General features: G+C 49.8%; 1 protein-coding gene across 19 annotated transcripts in view; it reads left to right on the top strand.

Moving 5' to 3' along the window:
* The first annotated feature begins 4,816 nt into the window (after nt 1-4,816).
* Trerf1 (transcriptional regulating factor 1) overlaps nt 4,817-16,986 on the top strand; it is a 219,557-nt gene continuing 207,387 nt past the window's right edge. For 10 of the 19 annotated variants that reach the window (XM_076915311.1, XM_076915318.1, XM_076915319.1 and 7 more), the window contains exons 1-2: nt 5,209-5,360; nt 5,783-5,868. The gene's annotated coding sequence lies outside the window, so the exon portion shown is untranslated. Of the gene's footprint in view, nt 4,922-4,982; nt 5,002-5,071; nt 5,141-5,208; nt 5,361-5,782; nt 5,869-16,986 lie in introns of those variants that run through there. The other 9 variants (XM_076915324.1, XM_076915320.1, XM_034521600.2 and 6 more) reach the window with 4 other exon arrangements.

The raw sequence follows: 16,986 nt of genomic DNA on the forward strand, positions 1-16,986 counted from the left end.
GTCAGGTAATTTAACTCAGCTGTGAGCTCTAGGTTCACTGGGAGACTCTGTCTCAAAAAAAAATAAATAAATAAAATAAAGTGAAGAGAGATTGTTGCAAATCCCCAACCTTCTCATGAATATATGCATATGTATAACCAACACGCATCCAGAAGGACACACACACACACACACACACACACACACACACACGAGTTCAATAAATGTTAGTGGTTATTAGTGCAGAAGGGGGGAAAAAAGCCCACAACTGGTTAATCATTTTCAAATGTGAGTAGCTCAGATGACCATTTAACCTGTATGAGGCTAAGCAGTTGGAAAGAATAGGAGTGTGAGTGTGTGTGTGTGTGTGTGTGTGTGTGTGTGTGTAGGTGGGGGGCAGGGCAGTGGCTCTGCCTGGGCTGGAAAAGGAGCATTGGATATAAAAACTGAAATAGGAGTCCAAAGAGTCTCTTGCATGGCCTCCGCTGGGAAACCGCTGGGCACATCTTCCACCTGTGAATTTGCTTCTACTCAGGGAAAGTGGAGTGGATGGGGACAGTGTGAAGAGACCTTTTTGTTGGTCATTTGAACTTGGTACCATTAAACCTATGAAGGAGGAGGAGGAGGAGGAAGAGGAGGAGGAGGAGGAGGAAGAGGAGGAGGAGGGGAGGAGGAGGGGGAGGAGGGGAGGAGGAGGGGGAGGAGGGGAGGAGGAGGGGGAGGAGGAAGAAGAGGAAGAGGAGGAGGAGGAGGAGGAAGAGGAGGAGGAGGAGGAGGAAAAGGAAGAGGAGGAGGAGGAGGAGGAAGAAGAAGAGGAGGAAGAGGAGGAGGAGGAGGGGGAGGAGGAGGAGGAAGAGGAGGAGGAATAATTACATTTAAGCAAGTTGTACCACGAGGACAAGTGCTGAGAATTGACAATCAAGACCTAACAGCTTTGACAGCAACTTCCATTATTGTACAGTGGTCACCTGGCTTCAGTCTCCAGAAGGCAGGCTGTGCCCAGGGGCTAAGGGCCTTTTAGCTTGATTCAGTTAGAAGATCTGATATTTTGATAGTAGCCATCTTCTCTCTGACGTTCTCTCTCTTTTCATTTTGTTTTTATTTTATATGTATGCATCTTTTGCCTCTGTGCTTGTCAGTGTACCACACATGTGCAGTGCCTTGGAGACCAGAAGAGGGCGCCAGTCCCCTGGGACTGGAGTTACAGATGGTTGTAGAACACCACCTGGTTGCTGGGAATTGAGCCCAGGTCCTCTGGAAGGGCATCCATGCTCTTAACCCATGAGCTATCTCTCCAGACCTTTGACTCATTAAAAAAATTCATATCAGGGTGTGGTGGTGCACGCCTTTAATCCCAACACTTGAGTGAGATGGGCAGGCAGGTCTCTGTGAGTTCCAGGACAGCCTGGGCTGCATTGAAAGTGCCAGGGTTACATAGTATTATCCTGTCACCAACCAACCAATTGACCACAAATTGAGTACATAGACAATACAGACTGAGTTTAATTGCAGACCTGTACCAAAGCAGACTAAAACCCATAGTCCTTGTAGGGGATTGGGTATGTCACACTGCAGATTGCCTTTAAACCTTGATTTCCTTGATCAAGTCCAGTGAGCTGGTTCAGTGAGTAAAGGTACCTTCCACCAAGACTGATGACGCGAGTTCAAGCCCTGGATCCTACTTGGTGGAAGATGAGCACCAGTTGCTAACAAGTTGTCCTTTGACCTCCATGTTCCAACCACACACACACAAAACAAGAAAAAGTTGTCTTTTTTTTTTTTTTTAAGGTGATTTCATTGACTAAATATGGTCTTTCTATTTATCTATGTCTTGATTGGTGTTTTCCAATCATTTAGGCCAAAGATAATTTTGCTTAAATAATTTCAGACTCTGGGGACATAATTTTCTCCCGTGTGTGTGTGTGTGTGTGTGTGTGTGTGTGTGTAAGAGAGAGAGAGAGAGGGAGGGAGGAGAGAGAACTACAGGACCCCATTAAAAACAAACAAGGGCTTCTTGTGGCGTTCTAAGGCTTGTAACTATTAACTTGTTTAAGCCTCACCATGTCAAGTTATTGTATGTGCCATCGGTCCAGAGAGAGATTGCTCAAGGTCCTCTGGGCTAACTCTTCAGCAACCCTGTCGCTCTGCTCCTGGTGAACTTGTGGACCAAGTCAGAAAGCATGGTGTAATAGGTGGCTGTGCAGTAGCATGAAGCAAACCCTCCTCCTTCTGCAGCCTGTGGTCTAGGAGCCCCTGCAAACCTGGGTCGGAATAAAGGTCTGTCTATGACCTGGGGCCAGTTACTTAACTCAGCAGCCTGAAACTCCTTATCTATTCGGGTTTCTTATCTGTCCCAGGGAGGAGCTTTTGTTTGGAGACCTTTCCTCTCTAGGTGCTGTGTGGGTGTGGATGCAGATGTTTGGAGGCGGAGGGGCTCAGGTTTGTAGGTAGGTCAGGGCGATGCTTTCTCTGGGGTCTCTTGAGGAATCCAAGCTAACTCCCTCAGGGAACTGTCAGGCCTTGAGGCAATGGTGACTCTCAAGCTTGGCAAAGCGCCTTTCTTAGGGCCAGTTCCGTGACAACCTGGCTGTCAGAAGGTCTGGAGAAAGCCCCCCCCCCCCCTCCAGGGAGTTAGAGACGAAGGTGTAACTTCTAGAAGGGTTCTTGGAGATATGGGCAGTGGACCGGAACATTGACTGTCCAAAAAGTCTAGTAAAATTAGGTAGTGAAGGTAAGGGGACCACCCCACCCCCAGAGCAAAGCAGCAGCAAGGCTATGACTGAAGGAAGACAGGGCTGCAGAGGTGAAATACCCCCCCCCCTTTGGGGGTGGGGTTGCTTCAGAACTTGCTTTATTCTTGAGAGCAGTCAGGAGGGACTTGCAGGCGGTAAACTGGGGTGTGGGACACTAGTGTCTTGGGAAGGGCTGCAGTCCTGATGGAAGCAGAGGCTTGGGAAGGTAAGGGTGGGCAAGCTATGCTCCTGTTCACTGTCCTCGCCTCTTTAGTCGTAAGGACCCGTGCACTGGCCAGAGGTTCACGGAGAGAAAACAGACTGGAGCCCCTTTCTGTTTTTTACAAAGGGTCTCCCTGGTTCAGGTGTTTTAGAATTTATAGGATTAGATGAGAGGGCTTTCCAGTGCTGAAGATGGAAAACCGTTACCCCTCCAAACACACCCACCCACCCACCCACCCACGCACGCGCGCGCACACACACGCGCGTATACACACCACCTCCGCGGCTTTTGGCAGCAGCCTCTTCAAACCATGACCTCATGCTTTAAGCTTCCATATAGTCTTTCTCCCGCCCTGTCCACACCCGGAGCTCAAGTGGGGGTGGGGTGGCTCGGGGACAGTGGCTTATCTCTCGCCAGATTTGGGGAGAAAAAGGCACAACGATTCCTCCACACCGGGGGGGGGGGGGGAAGGATGGTGTAACTTTTCCTCGTAGAAAAATGAAAAAAAAAAAAAGAATACTCGTTGTCCCACAGATCCTCCAGCACTGAAGTCTAGATCTCTGCGTGGGGTGGCTGGTTTAGTTAAACTATCTTTGGTGCACGTTTCCTCAGACCAAAAAAGAAGTACGGAGATGGCTGGAGATGCCGGGATGTTGCCCTAAGGTCGTGGCACCTGGACTGATCTGCAGTCCTGGGACGAGGTCTTGTTCGGGTCCTTTCCCATTTCCGAGGCCAGCGCCCCCCGAGGGGGGCTTCGAACCCTTGGCTAGCCTGCCAGCCGGCGCCCTGCCCCCTTGCTCGCAGCTGCTCTCCGTTTGGGTGCAGCGGTTTTCCCCCGCAGAGCAGGAGGAGGAGACAAGCCCAAGGAGGGGGAGCGACTCCAGGGCTCGGGTTTCTGCAACCAATGTCGAGCAGCCCCGGGCGGCCCCCCGGCGGCGGGCCCTCCTCCCCGGCACCACGTTCCACAGTCATGGCGCACGGCGAGGGGCGGACGCAGGGCCGCACCCGCGCCCCCTCCTCTCCTCCCTCCCTCCCTCCTGCCCGCCTCTCTCCTAGGCAACATCCCTCCCAGACCCAGCGGAGATGGAGACCTCTCCCCGCCCCCAAGGGGCAGAGGATGGAGGCGCGAGCTTCTCCAGACCCCGCAGATCCCTTCCTGGGAGCACCCCCAGGCCCTAGAAAGACCAGGGGATGCGGTGGTGGTGGTGGTGAGGGTTCGAGGCACAACCCTTTCCTGCAGCCCGCCTGGATCTTGGCATCTTTGCAAATCCTTAAATAAACAACAACAACAACAACAAAAAATCTCCCAGCCCGAGTCGTTAGATTCGCAACGCGCCTTTTACAATAACCGCGACTGCGACGCAGGAAGCAATCCTGCAACGGGTCCGGAGTGGGAAGGCGGCAGCTTCCCGGCCACCAAGCTGTTCTCCCACCCCTCCCACTCCAAGGGGGCCTCAAGTCCCCCACCCCCTCCTCCGATCTGAGTCTCTGCTGCACTCCGGGGACTGACAGGTCCTCGGCTCGTGGTCCCATCCTCTTGCGTTCAGAGACTCGCCAGCTTACAAAAGGTGCAAGCTCACGCATACACAACGCGGAGCGCGGAAAAATAGTCGTCCGTGCACCGGCTAGGGAAAGGCTGTGAACAATGCACCGGGCGGCCCGCGCCTGCCGGAGCGAGGCGCCCCGGGGGACAGGGGCGGCGGGCGGGGGCCGCGACGGAGAACCCGCCGCGCTGGACACCTTACTTCCTGCTTCCCCGCCCGCCGCCAGCCCCAGCTCTGCGGAGGGATATCTCTCCCCTCCTCTGTCCCTCTCCCTCCCTTTACCCGCCTGTCTGCCCCCCTTTTCTGACCCCCCCTCCACCCCGCCTTTCTCCTTTTGCAAGAAAATAATTTGACAGTCGATTTGCTGACAGGGGAGGAATTTGCATCCTGGATTAAAAAAAAAAAAAAAAAGGCCGAGAGGAGCTTAGGAACGGTTGCTAGGGGTGGGTGATGGGTGAAAAGGGGTGGGTTGGGGTGCTGGGGAGCGGATCCGGAGGGCTCGGGGAGGGGGCCATGCAAAAAGGTAAGGCCAGGTTAGCGCTGCTCGGCCCTGAGTGGGCTGCGGCCGGGGGAGGGGCGAGAGATACATATGTATTTCTGTCTCCCCAGCACACCCCCTTCCCTCTAAGCGATGGCTGAGAGGCGGTGCATGCAGATGGGGAGTAAGTTTCCTGGAGGGGAGGAGGGTGGATGCACGCGCGCAGCCCGGCGCTGCAAATTTCCACCGGGGAGGGAGAGAGTGGCTGGATGCGGAGAGTTTGGAGTTGGAGGGCGAGGAAGGGAGCAGGGCCTGGGGGAGGGGGGAAAGCAGGGTGCTGGTGGTGCTGTATCTGGGAGTAAGTTTCCAAGAACGAGAGAGCCTGCACGCTTGCTTGCTAGCTAGTAAGTTTCTGCCCGGGGAGGGCGCGTGAGGAGGAGAGAGGGGGTGTGCATGTATATAGAAGGGGGGAGGGGGGAGCAGATTTCCTGCGGGGAGGTTGAATACATATGGAGAGGAGATTTCCTGGAGGGAGGGTTGAGGCGTAGACTGGACCGAGTAAGTTTCTTGCTGGGGTGGTGGCTGAAGGTGGTGAGTTGGTGCTTTGGAAAACCCTGAGCTTCCCACCCGGGACTCGGGGGTGAGGGGGCCGTGCTGTGGGAGGGAGGGGCGAGGGGCCAGGTTCCCTGCTTGGGGAGAGGGGCTTGCATCTGGGGAGTATGTTTCCTGGCGGAGCGATATTTGTTTACAGGCTGAGGGCCGTACTGTAAATGAGTAGCTGCGAGAAGGCGGCTGACATAAATTAATATTGAAATTATTCCATCAGCTCGGCTCGCCCCCCGTCTCACCCCCCCAAGTGGAGATTGGTCGTCTTGTCGGATTGCCCAGGCACTTGTTGCCGAAACAGCCAAGGTAGGCGAAAAGCTTATTAAGTTTCATTAAAAAAAATAGTTGGGAGGAGGGATGCACCGTAAGAAGATGGGGGTGGAGTGTGGAGGGAAGCCTGCGGGGGACACAGAAAGACAAGTCTCCCGCGGCCTCTTTACTTTCAGTACGTTAGCAGGGCCTTTTCCCTGCTTGCCTTCTTCTCTGTTCCCTCTCTGGGCTCACAGCATCCCAGCAAAGGGGGAGGGGTGAGGTGGGCGGTGTAACTGGCAAACCCCAGCTTCAAGGGTGTCGGTGGTGGGTTTGAAATTGAAGGTTGGTATATTATAAAGCCTCCATTCTTCCAGCCAAGAAACCGCAGGACCCTAGGGATGTGTCTTTTGGGGTTTTTGACATGGTGCATATGTGTATATATGTGAGTCTGCGGGCTCTGTGGGGGCTGGGTAGTCCCCAGAAGTAAGTGTGGCCACCCAGGTGGGAGAAGTGTGTAAGCAGGCGAACTTGCTTCTTCACTCCCTAACTTCAGTCTGAGAGTCTGGGAAGTTACTGCTGGTGGGCTGAAGAAGCAGAAATTACAAAGCAAACCACCACCGTTTTACCAACGGAGGCAGGCTGACGGCACCTGGCAGGCAGCCTCTGGCCAGCACCTGGCTGGAGCTTGTGTGCCTGCCATCCTTGGGTTAAAGGAAGAAAATGCTTTTGGGTTCCGGGCAGGTTAGAGTCAGCTTGCTGTCAAACTCCTCGGACAAATGTTGCTAGGGCAAGTGAAGTGTTTGTGTTCTAGTTAGTGCTGGGTCTTCCGTGGTTCTGGACTGTCTTGTGAAGTGTGTGAAAGTCATGCTTAGAGATGACCAGTTCTGCCATGGCCCAAGACAGCACAGCAGAGCGTGCCTGGGAGAAGCAATTTGCATTGGCCTTTTCCTCAGGCCGCAGAGGTGTTTTGTTTTTGTTTTTTGTTTTTTGTTTTTTGTTTTGTTTTTTTTTTTTTTTTCAGAAAGGAGTTTTAAGTTGTCCCAGGTGGTGACAATCTTAAGCACCATTGGTACTTTTCAGGAAAGGAGTTCTGTGTGGAAGTGTGCTTTGTGGTTCACTTGGACAAGATGCTGGAGGACCCAGCACTTAGCTAGTTAAACCAGCAGTCGGTTGCCTCCCCTTGCTTGCTTTCTTGGCACTCAGCCTACTGGGTTCTGCAGATACTTTTACTTTGATGGGTGCTGGGGTGGGGAGTTGAACTTGGCCAGGATAATTTGAGCAACCAGGGTGTCTGGCCAGGAACTGGTTAGTAGGGTTAAGGCATAACCAACTAACACTAGGGTTAAGTAAAGTCGGTTAAGCTTTTCCTAGTTCTGTAAACAGGTTTTGAGTCTAGAAAGGGAAAACTGGTTAAAAAAGACAATAACGAAAAAAAAAATCCTCTATGCTACTGACTTTATCTCCTATCCTTCCTCCCGTCAGGTCTTAGGATCGAGGGTTTGATATTTGGCAGTTTGAGAGTTGAGTTAGTTAGAATTATTAGTGCCACCTATCACATGTTCCCAACTAGGCATTAGCTAAACAAATTAGCTGTTATCTTTAACTGGGCGAGTAGCTGAGCCTGATTGGGTGTATGCGCTGGGAGAGTAAATAAGAATCCCTCATGTGTGTTTATTCCAGGGTGGAATTATTTACATGTCTAACCTGGGAGCCAAGAATAGTGGTTCAGTTTTTTTCTTTTCCCTCTTAACATTTATGAGATTTATTTTATTGTCTGGCTTTGGCCATTAGTCAAGCCACAGTAACCGCCCCCAACCCCTGCCGCCATTCAACGTTCTCGCGGTAATAAAGGTTTGAAGGCCCAAGAATCATAATTCATTCTTTTTAAAATATTGTGACAATTGTCAGGATTTGATTTACAGGAATTGATACCCGGAGTGACACACCCCTTTGGGCCCCGCCCTTTCAGGCATGTCCATTTTCGCCAACTGATTGTTTAGAAGCCAGCCTGACATGGTGGGGGTGGGGGGGAGAGGGAGGGAGGGAAGGGGCCTTTGCCTTATGTATTATAGGCACAGAGAAGATTAATTTTGTAGGTTCCAGAGTGAATGTGGGTCTTTTCACAGCTTGGTAAGCAGACGTTCACGTAGCAGGCATGTGCTAATATCAGAGAATTTACACAAGCTTGCTGTGAAAAGAGTCAGTCTATGGGCTGTGCAGAAGGTACTCTGTTAACCGGCCCGGGCCTGTGGTTTTTGTTGAGTTCAGAGTTTCAATTATAAAGGTGAGAGGGGACAGGGCCCTGTTCTGTGCCTCATATATATATATATATATATATATGTGCAGACAGGAAAACAAAGCTTATTTAGAATTCTCTCTTTCTTCTTTGATGTATAGGTTGACTGTAAGAACACAAAGTATTGGTTTTTTTTCCCCCTCGGTGTGGTGGGGCGGTGCATAGAAGACTTCGCAGGGAGGCTGATGGGGCGAAAAGTGCTAACATTGTTTATATTTAGTAGTTGGTTGGAGTTTGTGGGCATTAGTAACATGACAGGACTTCTAAGGTGACTGGATGCTCAAGGCAGGCCAAGGTGTCTCTGAAAATCGACAGGGTACCAATTTCTAGCCGTTTCTGCAAATGGGGGTTATTATTACTGTTATTTTTAAAAGGATAGATCTTTGGGTTCCAGCCTTATTCTAGAGTCATGTGGAGTGAGAGCCCAGAGCTCTTGACACAGTCTTCCTGGGCCAACGGCCAAATTGCTTCATGGACTCGGGGCGAGTTGATTAACTTCTGTTTTTTGTCTTCTCATGGAGAAATGGATTTGTACGCTGGCATTCCACAAAGGCTCTTGCGCGGCCTGGCAACCGTGCCAACATGTAAAAAGCCATTACTTAGGAGAGCCTGCCGCTGGTGTGGGCCCGTTCATTCATTCATGTCTTACCGATTTTTTTGAAAAAATATTTTTAATTGTGTCTATGTGCATGAGATTCCATGTGTGTGTGTGTGCACGTGTGAGTGCAGATGCCTGCCAAGGCCAGAGGCGTGGGGTCCCCTGGAGCTGCAGTTACAGGCAGTGGTGACCCTCCTCGTGGGGGCTGGGAACGGAACTCTAGTCTGGAAGGAGCAGTAAGTACCCTTCACTGCTGAGCCACCTCTCCAACCCTGTTGTAGATATATTTAAAAAAAAAAAATCCAAATTATACGTGCTACTGGAGAAGGAGCTTGTACTTTCAGGCACCCAAAATAATTTCAGTTCATCTTCGAAGTTTCCTCTCCAGCCAGCTGGCTGGATGATCTAATGCTTAGTCAAGCTTGAGGTTAATTAAGCCGCTGTTCCCAGGCAACAGGTAGCTTTGGGGAGGAGAAGGGGACCCCAAAAGCTCAGTGTGGCCTTGCCTGATTAACTGTGAAGTCACGTGTGGGCTATTGCGATTTATTGATGTATTGATAGGGTCCTTACTGATGGTGTATGGTCACTTCCAGGAGCTGCACTGCCACCCTGGGCTTTTTTGGGAGAAAGCGCTAGGTGATTTTATTGACTTTAGATATTGACCCAGAAAAATAAGGATCCAGACAGGTGCTCCAGAACTCAGGCTGATTTAAGAGGCTGCCCTGGAGCAACACAACCCCTACCCATTTCTGAACTCACAAACTGTGTGGCTGAACAGGGAAGAGGGCTGAAGTCCTCAGAGATCTTGCGGGAAGGCTGCAATCTTCAAGGATCTTGTGGGTTAACCGTATTTCTAGATTTTCATATTGGAGGGTAACTGGTGAGGTTAAGATATAGTTGAGATTTTTCTCTCTGCCCCTCCCGGAAAGGGACTAAAACCAGCCTGACTGCAGTTACTGGCATGTTTATCAGGGTGCTATGGGCGTGGATGCGTGCGTGCGTATGTGCATGTATGTGTGTGTACGTGCATGTATACGTGCGTGTGTGCCTGCCCACCTGCGTGTGTGCGCACCTGCGAGCTCGAGATAAATAAGTCAGAATTCAGTCAGTGTTACTTATGTCTCTTCCTCAGGTATCCTGTCAAGGTGCCTTGCTCTGACCTTACGTTTTGAAACAGAATTTCTCACTGAGTCTGGAGCTCATTAATTCAGTGGCTGGCCAGTGAACCCTGGGAACCCATCCTCCTGTCTCCGCCTCCCTGTGCTGGGATTATAGCTGCCCGCCTTCATGTTTATTGTTTCGTTTGCTTGGGTGTTGGAGACCTGAACTCGGGTCCTTCTGTCTACACAGTCTACCCACTGAGCCATCCCCCGGGGCTGTAAGTTTTAGTGACTATTAAAGTCTTTCTATGTGAATTGTTCCATGATTCTTTTAGAAAATCCCTTATGAGTTAAAAGACAGACACAACTACCAAAAACCCCCTCTGTGATGTTTTCTAAGAATTAAAAATTCTCAGAGTAGCCACTTACAGGAATTCGGGCTGAGGAAATGAATATTTGGGTTGTTTGTTTGTTTCCTTCTAGAGGACAGTAAGCTAGGAGTCGTGTAGGACATGCTGGGCTACTGACACTGAAAATACTTTTGGAGGAAAAAGAGAAGGAAAAATAAAAGTTTGGGTCTAAATGGCTGTGAAAATTTTGGGCTCACATAATGTGGTGGTATTATTTTAATGTCTGACTTGAGAAGCCCTGTTTTTCATTTTCACACTTAGCAGCCACTTGTTTTTTAGAATTTATTTATTTATTTATTTATTTATTTATTTATTTATTTTTATGTGCATAGCCTTTTGTCTTGTATGTCTGTGTAGCTTGTGCATGCTCGGTGCCCTCAGTGGCCACAAGAGGGCATTGGATCCCCTAGAACCAGATTTATGGGGGGGTTGAGAGTCGCTGTGTGGGTGCTGGAATTGAACCTGGGTCCTTTGCAAGAGCGACCAGGGCTCTTAACAGCTGAGCAATTGTTCCAGCCCCAGTTAGCTTACTCTTGGTTGAGTATATGCTGTTTGACAGTCACGTTAAGGGACTGGGAATCTTGGCGATTCGAAGACATGATTCTCTCTCTGGCCACCACAGATGGACATGGGCAGAGGTGGATGCTGCAAACTGTGATATATCCTCTTGTGAAGTAGTGACCAGGCAGAAGACCTCATGCAGCCTCCTTGAGGAGCAGGCTGGGAGAAAACAGAGTGGCCATGCAAAGGAGAGTCTGTGTGGCCAGCTTTAGATCTGTAGGAAGCTAGGGGAGGCCATAGATAAGGGGGAGGGAGAAAGGGCAACCTTGGATGGGATGGTCACTTGGAACCCTGTGGGCCTCGGAAAGGGTTGGATTTCCAGCTCTTATTTTTAGTGCTAAACTGAAATAACTTTACACATGCCTGACAAGTGCTGTACCACTGAGCTACACCTCCAGCCCCTTCCCTTCCCTTTCTTCTACCTTTCTTTCTTTCCTCCCTCCCTCCCTCCCTCCCTCCCTCCCTCCCTCCCTCCTTCCTTCCTTCCTTCCTTCCCTCCTTCTTTCCTTCCTTCCTTCCCTCCTTCTTTCTTTCTGCCAGTTGTTAAAAGAAACTCTTAAGTGTGTGTGTGTGTGTGTCTGACTAGACAGTCTGTGTAGACTGTGACTGGTCTTACACTCATTGCCTACCCCAGGCTGGTCTTGAACTAGTTTTGATCTTCTTGCTTTAGCCTCTGTGTAGCTGGGATTACAAGGTCTATAGCCCTGGACCCTGCTTAAATATTTGGATTTTTTGAAATTACATTTAAATTGTGTGTGTGTGTGCGCGCGCGTGTGCGCGTGCGCACGCATACACTTGTGTTTCTCTTTTTCCACAATGTGGGTCCTGGGATTTGAACTCAGGTTTTTGGGCTTGGCTTCAACTGCCTTTTTGCACTAAGCCATCTTGGCCACCCAAGGATTTGTGTTTCTTTTGCGGTGTACTGAGTGGGAAGTGGTGTGCCCTAACTCACAGTCCGAGGAACTTGACATTTGAAGGAAAATGGAGATTGGTTGTTGTGGAGGTGGGGTGGGGGTGGGCACAGTAAAGAAGCAGTTGGAGTCAGTGAAATAAGGAGATGACCAGGGTGTCTGGGGAGGGGCAGGTGGGTGTGGGGTGGAGGTTGCCTGAGTAACAGTTTGGCTTTGGTAGGGTAGACAGGGTATGGGGTGACTCTAAAGTTTCTGGTGGGTGCACGTGGAGAGATGGTGTCCTGTTAGCTGAAGTCGGGGAAGGCTGGGAATCGAGGCTCACAGTTAAGACATTTCCAGTCAAGCTCCAGTAGGTTGGAGGTGGCTGGTCCACTGAAAATGGATATGTTAAGTCTGTAGTCTGATGGTGTAGCCAGTGAGCCAGTGTCAAAGGAGGCGGGCAGTCAGGCAGGAAATAAAAGAGCACACAAGCCCTATGTGGTGGCTAAATGCAGGAGACCTGTCAAAATGCCCGGCGAGGATGAATGGGTTGTATGGAGCGTGTGTGTGTGTGTGTGTGTGTGTGTGTGTGTGTGTGTGTTGCTCATGAAAGGTCAGTGTGATGGTTGAGAGGGACCACATCATGGAATGACAAATCAGATGAGAACGGACTTCCTCAAATTGTTCTTTGACATCTATGCATGATGGCAGGAGCTTATCTCTCCTCTTTCCCATCCACCTCCACTACACACACACACACACACACACACACACACTCACACACACACACCCCATCTCGTGGGAGCGATCAGTGGAGAGGGCTGATTGATTTCAAGAAATGGACTGGATCAACGGAGAGAAGCTCCCCAGCCCGTCTGAGGGGGAGGATCTGGCTTTTGCAGCAGGGAGTGGTGTCTCCTCCATCCTCTACTGAGGGTACAGCTAGGGTGAAGGTATGGGTGGCCAAACAGGAACTCTATGGTGCTACAGTACACTGCTCCCCTTGCCTGTACCCCAGGCTGAGGCTGCATTGTCCCTGGGAAGGGTCCAGGCTCAGAGCTTTGGCCAGATCCTCCAAGGGTTAAAACTGCATCAGAAATTACACTGCATTTTTTTTTCTGATCATTTGACCGCATTACTGAACAGCATAGAGAAAGAACAGATTACTTTTGCTTAAGGAAAACAGCCTTCAGTTCTTCTGGGCTTTCCATTTGATTTATTAGCCAGCTACGACTAGAAAAAGACCTTAGCCCTGTTCAAGAGGTGAGGCCATGGTGCTATACGTTTTGAACAGGAAGCTTAAAAACAAAGACAAACAAGCAAACGCAAACCATACCGAATATTTGATAAAGTGCTTGCGAGGCAAGCATGAAGCCCTGGGTTCAGTCCCTACCACTGTACCAGCCGGGTGAGGTGGTACACACACCTCAAATCCTAGCCAGGGAAGTGGAGGCAGGAGGACCCAAAGTCCAAGGTTCTTTTCTTCTGCATAGGTAGTTCGAGGCCAGTCCGAGATAGGTGCCTCTCATTTGTCCTGCCGTTCAAAAAGTATCACATTATCGGATGCTGTGACCTCCACAAGGCCTTGACTGTGGGGTTTATGTGGCAGGTGCATGAGTGAGGAGGGGGAGTTCAAAGGTCTGAGGTCCAGTTGTGCTCCCAGCTGTTTCTCATCGCTAACAGGAGGATGACAACATCTGTCTCCTCTCCTCCTACAGTTGTGTATGGTGGGATCAGACAAGCTCTGGAAAGTACAGACTCTGAGAGGGAAGAGGCTTCTGTGCAGAAGGCATGGAGGTGGCCTATTCTGCAGTCTTCAGTGTCCGATGTGAAACCTGAAATTCTTCCCTTAGTTCCCAGAGCCTCTCCTAAAACTGTTCTCCTAGTCTCCTCCCACTCTTGTTCCCTCTCTGAAGTCGCTTTTGGTTTGGGGTTTTGTCCCATCCTTTTTAAGACTGCTCTCATGGCCCCAAGTTGGGTATCAGAAATGCTGGCTGACAAATGCCAGTCAAGACAGATTTTAATTAAATTCTAACTCTGTAGACAGAACGTGAGACTGTTTACCCAAAGAAACAAGCAAGGTTGGTTTGTTCCTCAAAGAACCTTGTGAATCAGGTGCAGGGGAACCTTGAACTTGCTCAGAAAGGCTGGTTGTGGCTCCAGCTAAGCATATATCTGTATTTACATTTAATGTGTGTGTGTGTGTGTGTGTGTGTGTGTGTGTGTGTGTGTACAAGTCACGCATACCTGTGCAGGTCAGAAGACAAATTGTAGCACTTGCTTGGTTCTCTTCTTCCACCATGTGGGTCCCAGAGAGGACCAAACTCTCTGAACTTGGCAGAAGGCTCCTTCACCTGCTGAGCCATCTCTCTGGCCCTCGGTATTGTATTCAGTAATGTTAGTGCCACAAGGCTGAATCTAGCGTAAAGCAGGCCTTCAGCCTTGCTGTGTATACTGGAAAGTCATTTCCAGTTTTAAAAATCAATCCTGTGCACGTGGAATTCTGTTGTCCGCCTTAGAGGGTGAGGGTTGAGTTATTTATTTTAAAATTATTTTCATGATGAAAAAACGTTAACCACACCCGCAATAGGAGATAGGACTACACTGACCTCACTGCTTCCAATTGCCGAGAGAGAGATTTTGTCACACCATGGATGAATCGTCTTCCTGTATTTATGTGGGAAATGCATGTTTGGAACAGCAGGACGTGGTTTGACGTGCCTAGAGAGGGAGATTCGTGCTGAGGCCTGATAGCTCATGAGGACCTGCACGCCACACTGACATAAAGTTACTAGGATTTTGAAGTTCTGAATGTTCTTTGGCTTGTCTTATTGGTATCTCCCAACAACAGTGGAGAGTGCTTAGATTTTCAATAGCCGAAAGACAGCCACACATGTTAATCCGAACCTGTAACACCAGAATAAAGAAGAAGGGGAGAAGAGGGATTGAGAGCCACATGTGTAGCTGGAAACCAGTGCTCACTTTGATGCCAGACCGTGAATGGCCTGTGCTCTTCGTGTCTCACCGTCAAAGCCGTGTGTCATTCAGTAAGAATGCAGTGCAAACACAGGGTCAGGGAAGCTGAGCAGGTGGTGTGGATGTTAAGGCTTAACCCCCCACCCCCCCAGTGACCCTAGTCCTCCAAAGATTTAAGCACGTGTGAACAGCATGTATTCATCTATTTGTTTTTTATGTGTATGGGTGTTTGCCCGTGTGTATGTCTGTGGACCACATGTAATCAGTGCCCCCTTGGAGGGCAGAAGAGGGTATTGGATCCCCTAGAACGGGCGTTACAGATGGTTGTGAGCCGCCATGTGGGTGCTGGGAATTGAACTCAGGTCCTCTGCAAGAGCAGCCATTGAGCTTAACCACTGAGCCACCTTTCCAGCCTCACCCCCCACAACACCCCCAACGGAATGTTGCATTTTTGAAACTCAGATTGGCTGGTTCTGTTATTCTGGAGCACACAGCTTTTGAGGTTAAGGCTAAAACTTGATATTGACAATGTGGCAGCGAGTTCCCCGGGTGTGTGTGTGTGGGGGGCTACCTGGATAGGTTCAAGTCTTTGGGCTCTGACCTTGAGACATAGCAGGGCCCTGGACAGTTTGCTACCTGAGAAACGCTAATTTCCCTTGTACACAAAGCTTAGTCGTGTCATACCCTGACCATTCAGTGTAAGGAGCCCTGGATGGATGGATGCTGGGTGTGTCACCATAACACAGGTTGGTCAAGGCCATTTATTTATTTATTTATTTATTTATTTATCTATCTATCTATTTATTTATTTATTTATTTATTTTTAAAGAAAAAGAAGGTAAGAGTTGATATCCAAGAAGATTTGAGTGTTAATTGAGTGACCCCCAAGGTCCATAACCATAGGAATTGCAGCCCACCCTTAAAAAAACGAAGTTCATAGAACTCCCAGATGGTTTTCCTGTGCCTCTCTAGCTGGGTGAGTATGTGGTTGTCAGAGGTTGAACCCTGAGGACTCCAGGACGTCCTTCTTTTTGAATAGTTTTAGCTCATTACGAGCCACTCTGGGACCTGATGATATCTCTCATAAATACCCATCCCCTAGCTATCTGGGTGTCTGTGTGTGCCTTGCCTTGGTCTTGGGGCAGGACTGTTGGGCGCGCGGTACAGGCCATGATCTTGGGACCCCTGCTGCACTTGGTTTGCAGAATCTCTGTTTGAGATTACCCCTTCTAAACTAGGAGTTTGGGGAGGGCAGAACTGGGTCACCTCTGCGCTCTGCACCCCAGCTTCCTGCACACAGCCTGCCACTGGTTGGTACTGTATACGTGCTTATGTAAGAATCAGATTTTTTTTTTCCGTTTTCTTTAAAGAATTTTTTTTAAACCTCTGATTTTTATTCCCATTGGTTCTTGATGTGGGGAGAAACCCAGGCCCAGTGTTTTCAGCCTGTGAGGGAGACCAGAGCAAGGTGATAGTTCCTTTCCTTGCTGTTCGTCTGTGGCCTTGCAGCATGGCTTAACTAGAGCCCTTGAATGCAAATACCATCCCTTCCCCCACCCCTTTTGATAAGTGACATTTTGTTAAATCAGTTATTCAAGGCCTTATCTATATTTCTGTCTGTGCTGGCTTAGTCAAAATAGGAAAGAGGGAATATTAGATTTCTTCACCCGCCCCCTCCTCCTTCCCCTTTGAGCAACTCCGCCGAAGCTTTCTGACAGGGGAGGGGCGCCACGTCCTTGAAGCGGCAAATGCATGTGGAGGGCTTGGGCTTACAGCGAGCGCTGCTTTTTAGCAGCTGTGATTTTTCCATTTTTCTTTTTTTCCCCCTTTTCTTTCTGTTTTGATTAGTGGAACTCATTGTGCGGTGGGGTAGGGATTGTGCGAAGGGAGGAGGGGTTCCCGGGGAACAGCATTTCCGGGGAGAGCTCAGAGTTCGGGAGGGGCGAGGGAGGGAAAGCGTTTATTGAAAATATATGTCTACTTCGGCTATGATAAAGCAGCAGGCATGTAAAAATGCTACAGGGAAATCATTATGTCGGCAATGCAGGCAGGGCTTCGCCTTCTCATTAGCGGGGCTCAGCCCACGTGGAGGAGGGGGTGGGCGAGCTGCCTTGAGAGTTGGGGTATTCAATAATAGCAGAAACTCAAGGGAATTCTCTCCACCTCCCCTGTGCACCCAACCCCAGCTGCCTTCGCTCTTTTCATCCCGCTCCTCTCCCCCCCCCCCCCATCGCTTTATAACCTTTGGGAAGCTGCTGGTCCGGGTTCCATTGCTTCCTTCCTCGCCCCTGCCACCCAGAATGCAGTGGGGACTGTATCATTTTGAAGTTAGAAGGAATTA

The sequence above is a fragment of the Arvicanthis niloticus genome, chromosome 17 (assembly GCF_011762505.2).
Source record: "Arvicanthis niloticus isolate mArvNil1 chromosome 17, mArvNil1.pat.X, whole genome shotgun sequence".
NCBI lineage: Eukaryota > Metazoa > Chordata > Mammalia > Rodentia > Muridae > Arvicanthis > Arvicanthis niloticus.